This window comes from Lactuca sativa, chromosome 7 (assembly GCF_002870075.4).
Source record: "Lactuca sativa cultivar Salinas chromosome 7, Lsat_Salinas_v11, whole genome shotgun sequence".
NCBI lineage: Eukaryota > Viridiplantae > Streptophyta > Magnoliopsida > Asterales > Asteraceae > Lactuca > Lactuca sativa.
Window position 1 is genome coordinate 9,668,982 of NC_056629.2, and position 11,250 is coordinate 9,680,231.

Here is an 11,250-nt window from a genome sequence, read left to right on the forward strand (position 1 = left end):
AAACAATAAATAACCAAAATTATTAAAAAAAAAAAAAACTTAAAAAACTCAAACACCAAAATTGTAATATACTCTACTATATTCATAAATTTTACACTTTTGGAAAAGGTCAAAAAAATGTTATCAAGTTGATGAAAAATAAAACGAAACAAAAAAAAAAAAAGAAAAATAAGAAATAATTAAAAAATAATATGAAAAAAATTTAAAAAATAATACAAAAAAATTTAAAAAAATACGAAAAAACCAAAAAATATGAAAATTTAAAATGTATTAATATATTAGAGTATATTAGAATTTGGTGTTTGAGTTTTTGTTTTTTGTGTTTCTATTTTTTATTACTTGAATCAAAATAAATAAAAACAATAGAAGAATAATAAATAATTAAAATTATAACAAAAATATAAAACAAAAGGTCAAATAAGGATAATGATAAATGCAAACATAAAGTTGCTAACGATATTAACTATTGAGTGATAAAAAAACATTAACAGTAACAACATAAAATTGAAATAGAATAAAATAATATTAACGCTTCAATTAACAAATAAGAAAAATTAAAGGAAAAAATAATTTCGACATGATTTATCGAATTTAAGTTTATTTACTTGATTCAAAATAAATAAAAATATAACAAAAAGCCATAAATTACTAAAACTATAAAATAAAAATAGAAATCAAAATGTCAAAAAGATAAAAAAAAAATAAAAATAAAAAAAAGTTATCAAATTGTTGAAATTATATATTTACATATATATAATTTATATATTTACAAAATGCGAAATTTATATATATATATATATATATATATATATATATATATATATATATATATATAATTTCATATTTAGAAAATTACACGAATGGTCCTTGAGGTTTGTGTGTATTGCAATATTAGTATAAGGGCAAAACAGTCTTTTTCCTTAAAATCTAACAGCAGAAAAGTTACATTTAACGGCAGGAGGACCTTTCATGTAATTTTAAAAACCACAGGGACTAATCGCGTGACTTTTTGCTAGGAAGTCCTTAAAGTGTGATATTTTGTAAACCACATTGATAGGCATATACCGGATCAAAATTGCAACTTAACAGTCACAAGCCCAGATCAGAAATGGGTCACGGTAGCCCAACTCGAGTTACTACATTAAGTGACTGTCTTGAGATGAAGTTAACCACGTGTTTTTGTTTAACCCACAAGTTATTTTCCATTTGTTAGTTTTTTTTTATTGTTGTCTTTTTACTTATTGTTGAAGCTGTCAAGTTAGTTTTATTTTTGATTTCCACAAGTTTAGGAAACGTGGTTAGTGGGTATTTTCTTTGGCGTATATGTACAGAAAAAAAAAAGGAATGAAGGAGTTTTTGAAGTTCCTGAAATTTATTTGCTTTCTCTGTATTTTAATGGAGGAATCAAAGTCCATGCTATTCTAATTCGTTACAGGTAATTAGAAGGTGAACTTGGGCAGCTAAATCGGAAGTCTCGTGGTGTAACTGTATCGAGTAATTTCAGGTTTAGTTTTCAACCTGTTATAATTTGTTGTGTTGGGTATTTTCGATCCTGATTCATAGCCTGTTGCTATCATATTGGTATCAGAGCATGGATACCCGAAGCATAAGCGAGATGAAGAAGCTAATTGCTGATGCTCTTGAGAATGACCGAAAAGAAAGAGAACAACAGATGAAAGCGTTGCAAGACCAGGTGCAAGAACTTATCGTTTCCCAAAATCATCGATTAGAAGAAGAGAATAATTCAGGAGGTACTGATGGTTCGTTTGTTCGTGGCGACAAGGAGAAATCAGGTACTCGTGTAACTGACATCAAAGTCGATATTCCAGAGTATGATGGGAAGATGGATCCTGATGAATTTCTCGATTGGATGCGAACGGTGGAACGGGTGTTTGATTACAAGCAATTGACAGAGGCTCACAAGGTGAAAATCGTAGCCCTCAAGTTTCGCAAATACGCTTCAACCTGGTGGTCCAATGTTTGTTTACAACGTGAACGCTCTGGGAAAGACAAGATTCAAACATGGTTTAAGATGAAAAAGAAACTAAAAGAAAAGTTCCTTCCATCTTATTATATTCAACAGAGTTTCGGCCAACTACACTCCTTGAAGCAAGGTACGAGTACTGTTGAGGAATATTCGCGTGAATTTGAGTATCTGTTAATGAAGTGCGATGTACCAGAGGATGACCCCCAGACTTTGGTGCGTTATTTGGGAGGTCTAGAATCTCGGGTTGCTCAGGTTGTTGAATTACACCCATATCAAACCCTAGCAGACCTCACTTTACTGGCCCACAAAGTAGATGTGCAACAGCGTGGTAAAGGAAAATATGAGTCCAGTCGTTTTTCTCTTAAGCCCAATTTAACCTCAAAATCCAACTCTAACTTTAAGCCCACCCCACCTATCACTCACAAAACACCTTCCGTTCCAAACACCAATTCCGAACCTCAAAGAGCTCCACGCCGATGTTTCCGATGTCAAGGCTTAGGGCACATCGCGTCTGAATGCCCAAACAAACGAGTAATTTCGTTAGCCGATTTCGAATCAGCAGGAGGTTTTGAAGCTGAATCCAATGAAACCATCATTCCTGGACACTTGATTGAAGATGAAGTCGAAGTAACTGGTCCGGATGACGGGCCATGTCTTGTAGTTCGTCGAGCCCTCAGCACGACTACAGCTTCAGGTACAGAATTACAACGTGAAGCAATTTTTCATACTCGATGTACGATTGATCAAAAGGTGTGCTCGGTGATAATTGATGGGGGTAGCTGCACCAATGTTGCTTCTCAGACTTTGATTACAAAATTAAACCTCAACACACAGCCTCACCCTTCTCCTTATGTTATTCAATGGCTTAATCAGGGAAAAGGGATACGTGTTTCTCACCGCGTTCTGTTATCTTTTAGCATCGGTAAATCGTATGCAGACGAAATTTGGTGTGATGTTATACCAATGGATGCGTGTCATGTGCTATTAGGGCGTCCTTGGCAGTACGACAGACGCGTAATTCACGATGGGTATTTCAACACCTACTCTTTCTATCATAACAACCGCAAAATTGTTCTCACGCCCATCACACCAACTTCAACCTCCTCAAAAACCACAACCACCTTGAGTACAATTCTTCAATCTGAGTATCATGAATATGCGTCTTTTAAAGACCATCTCCTGTTGGGACTTGACGAAGAAGAAAAGCAACCTCAATCTTTGCTGTCCCCTGTTATACAGACTTTATTGAAGGCCTATGCACAAGTTTTTCCCGATGAAATCCCCATGGGACTTCCACCTCCACGCTCTATTCAACACAAAATCGACCTTATACCGGGGTCTGTGTTACCCAACAAACCTGCCTACAGAACCAATCCCAAAGAAACCATTGAAATCCGAAAACAAGTTGACAAGTTACTTGAGAAAGGACTAATTCGTGAATCTCTTAGCCCTTGTGCAGTGCCTACTTTACTTGTACCCAAAAAGAACGGAGAATGGAGGATGTGTATGGATAGCCGATCCATAAACAAGATCACCATCAAGTATCGTTTTCCTATTCCGAGGCTTAACGACTTACTGGATGAGCTTCATGGCTCAACCGTGTTTTCTAAAGTAGACTTGCGGAGTGGCTATCATCAAATCAGAATCTATGAAGGGGATGAATGGAAAACGGCCTTCAAGACCAAAGAAGGGCTATACGAGTGGTTAGTTATGCCGTTTGGACTGTCCAATGCGCCAAGTACTTTCATGAGGCTGATGAATCACGTTCTAAAACCATTTCTGGGGCGTTTTATTGTTGTGTATTTCGATGACATACTTGTGTACAGCCAGAGTATGGAAGATCATCAGACTCATCTTGTTCAACTATTCCAAGTCCTTGATCAAGAAAAGTTATATGGAAACTTGGAAAAATGCGAGTTTTTCACGAAACAAGTCAATTTTCTTGGTTATCTAGTTACTGACCAAGGAATACAAGTAGATGAGAAGAAAGTTCAAGCAATCCGCGACTGGCCCGTCCCGCAATCCATCCAACAAGTTCGAAGTTTTCATGGTCTCGCCTCTTTTTACCGGCGTTTTATCAAAAACTTCAGCACCATCGTCGCTCCAATGACTGACATTACCAGATTCAAAATATTCAAGTGGACACCTCAAGCTCAACGAGCTTTTGATGAGCTCAAACTACAGCTATCGTCTACTCCAGTATTAGCGTTACCATGTTTTCAGGAGATGTTTGAAGTCGAGTGTGACGCGTCTGGTGTCGGCATAGGCGCGGTTCTGTCCCAACAAACCCGTCCCGTTGCTTATTTCAGCGAAAAGTTTAATGATGCAAAGAGGCGATACTCAACTTACGATAAGGAATTTTATGCAATTGTTCGGGCCTTGGATCATTGGCAACACTATTTGATTTCTAAAGAATTCATTCTACATTCTGACCATGAGGCATTAAAGTACATCCAAGGCCAGCATAAACTTCAGCCACGACATGCTAAATGGGTCGAATTCCTTCAGGCGTTCACATTCACAATTAAACACAAGGCAGGGAAGTTAAATAGAGGTGCTGATGCTTTATCTCGTAAATATTCCTTATTGAATTCGCTTCAACCTATAGTTATGGGACTCGATCTTTTACAATGTGCATACCCAACAGACCCTGATTTTGGGGAAATATATCACACTTGTTGCAACCATGCTAACGGCGAATTTCACATCTTTAATGGGTTTCTTTTTAAAAGACAGCGGTTATGTGTTCCTCGCCACAGTGTGCGGTTGGTTATCCTACAGGAAGCACACGAAGGTGGCTTGGCTGGTCACCTTGGAGTTGACAAAACACTTCATATTGTGCGGCACCAGTTTTTTTGGCCACAAATGAATAAAGATGTGGGTCATTACATACGACGATGTCTTCAATGTCATCAAGCCAAAAGTCAGTCGTCTCCACACGGCTTATACCTGCCACTACCAGTCCCTGTTGCGCCTTGGGAGGATGTGAGTATAGATTTCATTACCGGGTTGCCCCGTACCCGGCAGCACAAGGATTCCATAATGGTTGTCGTCGACCGATTTTCTAAAATGGCACACTTTGTAGCGTGTCATACCACCTATGATGCTGTCAAGATCGCGACATTATACTTCAAGGAGATAGTTCGACTTCATGGGATTCCGAAAACCATGGTTAGTGATCGAGATGCTAAGTTCTTGAGCCATTTCTGGCTGACTCTATGGCGGAAATTGGGAACGAAACTCAAATTTAGCACCGCTAGCCATCCTCAAACAGATGGTCAGACAGAAGTTACTAATCGCACACTTGGGTCGTTACTCCGTTCACTTATCACCACTAACCTGAAAGAATGGGAGGACTTGTTACCACGCGCTGAGTTTGCATACAACCGGGCTCCTAGCAAGACCACAGGTCGTAGTCCTTTTGAGGTTGTTTATGGGCTGAATCCATCCACACCCCTTGATTTAGCTGTCCTTGACACGACCACTAAGTTTAGTAAAGAAGCAAGTGATGCAGCAGCTGATATCAAGACAATTCATCAACAGGTTCATGATAAAATTACCAAGTCAAATGAACTGGTTAAATATCGTCGGGACAAGGGACGAAAACATGTGTTTTTTAAACCAGGTGATCTTGTTTGGTTACACTTTCGAAAAGAGAGATTCCCTTCCAAAAGGCGTTCCAAATTAAGTCCACGTGCGGATGGCCCTTTTAAAGTTCTCAGCAAAGTCAATGACAATGCCTATGAAATTGACTTATCGGGAAATACATCTGCATCCGCTACCATTAATGTTGCTGATCTCCAACCTTACTACGACCCTGATGAAGACCTTCCAAGTTTGAGGTCAAACTTTTTCACAGTCGGGGAGGATGATAGGCATATACCGGATCAAAATTGCAACTTAACAGTCACAAGCCCAGATCAGAAATGGGTCACGGTAGCCCAACTCGAGTTACTACATTAAGTGACTGTCTTGAGATGAAGTTAACCACGTGTTTTTGTTTAACCCACAAGTTATTTTCCATTTGTTAGTTTTTTTTTATTGTTGTCTTTTTACTTATTGTTGAAGCTGTCAAGTTAGTTTTATTTTTGATTTCCACAAGTTTAGGAAACGTGGTTAGTGGGTATTTTCTTTGGCGTATATGTACAGAAAAAAAAAAGGAATGAAGGAGTTTTTGAAGTTCCTGAAATTTATTTGCTTTCTCTGTATTTTAATGGAGGAATCAAAGTCCATGCTATTCTAATTCGTTACAGGTAATTAGAAGGTGAACTTGGGCAGCTAAATCGGAAGTCTCGTGGTGTAACTGTATCGAGTAATTTCAGGTTTAGTTTTCAACCTGTTATAATTTGTTGTGTTGGGTATTTTCGATCCTGATTCATAGCCTGTTGCTATCACACATGGACCAGTTGTGAAATTTTGTCTTTTAGTAGTAATGAAAGAAAAGCCCAATGCTCTTCTTACATAATTTGGTCCGGTACCAAATTAACAAAGGTCCATCCAATCAAGTTCCAAGAGATTGAATACCAAATTAACAAAAAATATAAATTGCCGCAAGTCTAGCCTTCTCTTCCCCATTCTGGATTAGGGTTTTGCAGCCGTCCTCAGAGCGTCAGCAAGCAGTGGCCAATTCTCCATCTCCGTCGCCATGGGTCGTATGCACAGTGGAGGGTACTTTCTTCCTCTATCCTCCTTCATCTGTCTGTAGTTGCATATGTGAAAGTTTTAGAATTTTTATAAAATTAGCCATGTTGGTATTTTAGTAATTTGGAATCCGAGTTTGAAATGATCTAGCACTATTGACAAAAATGTTTCCAGTTTGGGTATTTGCTTTTTAGTAATTTGGTACCATGATTTCAATGGTTGAATATTCATTTTTTTACAGGAATACGATTTTATTGATACGGATACTCAATGATCCATTAAGATTAAAATCTCGAGAGGTGAAATACCAATAAAAAAATTAATTAAATTGGTTGGTAACTTTAAACAAGTTCATTATGGGATGATGGTTAATGAAATATCAAACTGTACTTAAATTTCATATATATTTTCCAAAATCTATAATTTTGATGATATATATTCTTTCTCTCGATGTACGAAATTAGATTTGGGAGGCAAAATCAGAATTACATGCATAGAAATGAGAGAATACAAGTTGCTGTTTTTCTATAATCAGATCAACATAGGATTGATTATATGAAGATTATGGATTTCTAAAATCTATTAATTTTTTAAACCAAACACTAGATTTTATAGGATTTGAAATTTAAATCCATGGAAATCCTTTTAAATACTTTAAAACAAACGCCCCCTTATCATATTCTGGTAAATAAAATTTTAAAATATGATATCTTGATAGAAATCTGCTCCACATATATATACAACCTCAATTTAATTATAAATTTCGATATAATTATATTATTCGATAATATTTTGATAGTTTTAGAACGATGGATTATCCTATGAAACTTTTTGTTTCCTTGGTTTAATTTGTTTTTAAGTTATAACTGTTAATGCGTAACATGTTGCAACCTGTTAGGAATGGAATCCTACCGTTTTTCTTCTTCAATTCCTTACATTTCCTATTCTCCTATCAAAAATATCATCAACTTTCATACCCTGACATTGACAACCTACGATTCCATCAACATCCATACAACCCGTGAACCCGATCTTTCTCTACCTCTGCTCCTTCTTTTACAAGGTATGTCTCTCACAGCATGTCTAGTGCACACATCCCGCCCTGAATTTTTGGTTATGAATAGTCCTTTTATTTTCATTATATTTGAAATTGACATAATCATGATTTTACTAATTTTTCTTATTTACAAAGTTGCTTTGTTTGTGTTTGTCCAAAATAAAAGAAATGGTATTAGGGATGAGTTTTTATGATTATGCCATTCATTTGAAGGTTTTGCTTGTGTGTGGTTCACTTACATGATTATGTCATGCATTAGTGGTACGATTTTTTTGTTGAAATAGGTCTTAGCATGCTCTTTGATTAGACCATATGCAATACTCTCCACCACAACGATTGTGAAGAGCTTCTAGACCGGCCACTACTCTTTCCATGGAGTACTCTCCACGGTGAAGAAGAGAGAGAGAGAGAGAGAGACGACCCCATTAGCGTTCGTCGTCTAGATAATCTTGGCCACGGATTTTACTAACATCCAATTGATAGTGTAAAAGTTGTTTTCACGTTTCAGTTTTGTTTGAAGCTGACAAGCTGTTAACCTAAAAATAAAAAATCAAACTGAAAACAGTAGCAGCAGTGCAACACGCCAACGCCAACAATAAGTCAATAACCAAATCTATAAGTTCATAACTTATAGATCAATTGGCAAATCGTAAATGTCAAGTTAAAAAAAATTAAAAAAAATAAAAATAAAAAAAAAATTAAAAAAAATAAAAAAAACTCAGTAAGACAGTAACGCAGAAATAGGCAACAGATTGACAGAAAACAGCAGCAGCAGTGCAACACGCCAACACCAACAAGGCAACAATCAACAATCTTACAATCAAAAAAGAACAGCTGAACAGGATTCGGGTCTCGGATTTCTGTGAATGGCGGCGACTTGGGCACTTGGCGATGGCGATTGGCGAGACAGCGACACAAAACACAAGCGACTAGCGAGACAGCAACACAGCGAACAGCAGGCAAGATAGGCAGCGAATTGGGCAAATGGGGATGAACCAATTTTGATTTCTTAATACCCCTTGGAGAATTTGGACTATTGGACTAGTCTGGTTAGGAATCGGGGGGGGGGGGGGGGGGGGGGGGGGGGGGGGGGGGGGGGGGGGGGGGCAAAGCCCAAGTTTGAAGATAACAGGCCTATAACTAATTTTTTTTGAACTACAATTCCTACTTCTAGCCCAAAAATCAGGGGCCACTGCCCCTTCTAACCCCAATAATACTACGCCCCTGATTACACGCCCGACCACAAATGGTCAGGGTAGTGTGCACCAGACATGCTGTGAGAGACATACCTTGTAAAAGAAGGAGCAGAGGTAGAGAAAGATCGGGTTCACGGGTTGTATGGATGTTGATGGAATCGTAGGTTGTCAATGTCAGGGTATGAAAGTTGATGATATTTTTGATAGGAGAATAGGAAATGTAAGGAATTGAAGAAGAAAAACGGTAGGATTCCATTCCTAACAGGTTGCAACATGTTACGCATTAACAGTTATAACTTAAAAACAAATTAAACCAAGGAAACAAAAAGTTTCATAGGATAATCCATCGTTCTAAAACTATCAAAATATTATCGAATAATATAATTATATCGAAATTTATAATTAAATTGAGGTTGTATATATATGTGGAGCAGATTTCTATCAAGATATCATATTTTAAAATTTTATTTACCAGAATATGATAAGGGGGCGTTTGTTTTAAAGTATTTAAAAGGATTTCCATGGATTTAAATTTCAAATCCTATAAAATCTAGTGTTTGGTTTAAAAAATTAATAGATTTTAGAAATCCATAATCTTCATATAATCAATCCTATGTTGATCTGATTATAGAAAAACAGCAACTTGTATAGAGGGTTTACCTTGCAACTTTCACTTATGAGATCAGACTTTATTTCATGGAGTATTCGATCAATCACTGGGTCTTCACTGAACTTCAAACCCCTCTCCTTCGTTGCCCAAAAACTCTCCAAATGTTTAAATAAGTGCTTACAAAATAAAATTGAAATTTTTTTGAAGGATTACTTGGCAAAGGATGTATCAAACGAACAACATGCAAGCTTGACTGAAAAAATGTGAAAACAAGTATCAATTATTAATTGAAAGAATGTGTAACTGTTATTTAGTTACAATAAGTTAGTTATAATTTTCTTTTAGCATATAAAAGAAATCATATTATGCAAACGAAGTTAATAATACCGTGGGAATTATTTATCATGGTAACTAATATTCATACCATTCAAACTAAGTTTAACACATGAATGCTAACAGATACAAAATATCATCTAACAAACAAACCATTTTTCCTAGTGTTCATAGTAGTGAAAAAAGCATCTTATTAACAAACCATTTTTACTAATGTTAAATGATAAAAAAAACACCATTTCAATCCATCTAATCATCTATGCCTAATAAAGAAACATTCAGATTTATAAATATTTACTTTACAAAAACTAGAATTAATAAAGACTTGAATACACATAAAGAAATTAATGGACCTGGTAATGTGCTATTATCTAAACCAAGAGCCATTGTAGCTCCTCTTCTGTCAAAATTAAGGTTCCCCCAAAAGCAATACATGTGATCCTTTTTGACATTTTTCTCATTCAGGCATCCTACTTGCCTGAATGTGTTTTCTTTAAGTTCTAGAGTGAAATTTCATGAATCTTTCATGCCAACCTGTTTTTAAGAAGAACCAATGCTTAGGTTGTCAAACACCTTTGAAATTAGTCATCTTATACAAATTTTGACAATCTACTTTCAACAAAGTTTCTAAAAATAACAAATTATAAAGTTCATGAAGATAATAGCAATCTATTTGTGTTTTTACATAAATTTCAAGCTTCTAATCATGCTCATGATTACCATTAGATGCTATTTTACTCTAAATCCAGGTTTGACCAAAACAGAAAAGTCAATGTTACTATCATTCATCGTCTTCAACCTCAAGAAACTAGAATCGATTCATGTATTGAGGTTTCTAATGTCCTCAAAAGCTTCCATCCATAAGCAATTTTAGGATTTATCAACCAATTTCAACATGAAATCAACAATTCCAAATGAAACCGACGTTAACTTAGGTTTATAGAAATTACCTTCGCATCTTGTGTTCACAAGCTGAAAATCATAAAGATTGGGCTGTTTCTTCGTGTTTTTCCAACCTCCACAACACCGAAATCGCTATCAGCCATCACCAACGACAGCCGGAGATGATGACGAACGGGCATGCCGTAGATGGGAGGTCAGAGGGTGTGCTGCGATGTGGAGTGGATATGCGATTTTTATGGAGCGAGTTTAGCTATTAGGGCAAAGTGTTTGAGATAGTCGTCGATGCCAGCCATAAAAAAAACGATTTCAGAAAGCAAACGTACCTCTGTGTGCGACGCTCGAAGAGGGAAAGCCGGAGATGGTAACGAGCGGAGCACCGGAGGTGGTGGAAGGTCTCTGGGATAGGCGTCGGAGGCGGTGACAAACAGAGGGTTGGAGGTGGCCGAAGGTCTCTGGGATCGACGTGGGAGATGGCACCCAAAAGATGGAGGGTCTCGTGAAAAAGAAGATAACATAGGGAAGG

The 11,250-nt window shown here is 36.7% G+C and overlaps 1 long non-coding RNA gene across 1 annotated transcript; it reads right to left on the reverse strand.

Annotated features, from left to right (window-relative positions):
• Positions 1 to 6,393: 6,393 nt before the first annotated feature.
• On the reverse strand, positions 6,394 to 11,250 carry LOC111876936 (uncharacterized). The gene is made up of 4 exons (XR_006185050.2): positions 11,051 to 11,250; positions 10,775 to 10,977; positions 9,542 to 9,744; positions 6,394 to 6,686 (listed from the first exon to the last, which is right to left on the reverse strand). It is a non-coding gene; the product is annotated as an uncharacterized LOC111876936 (long non-coding RNA).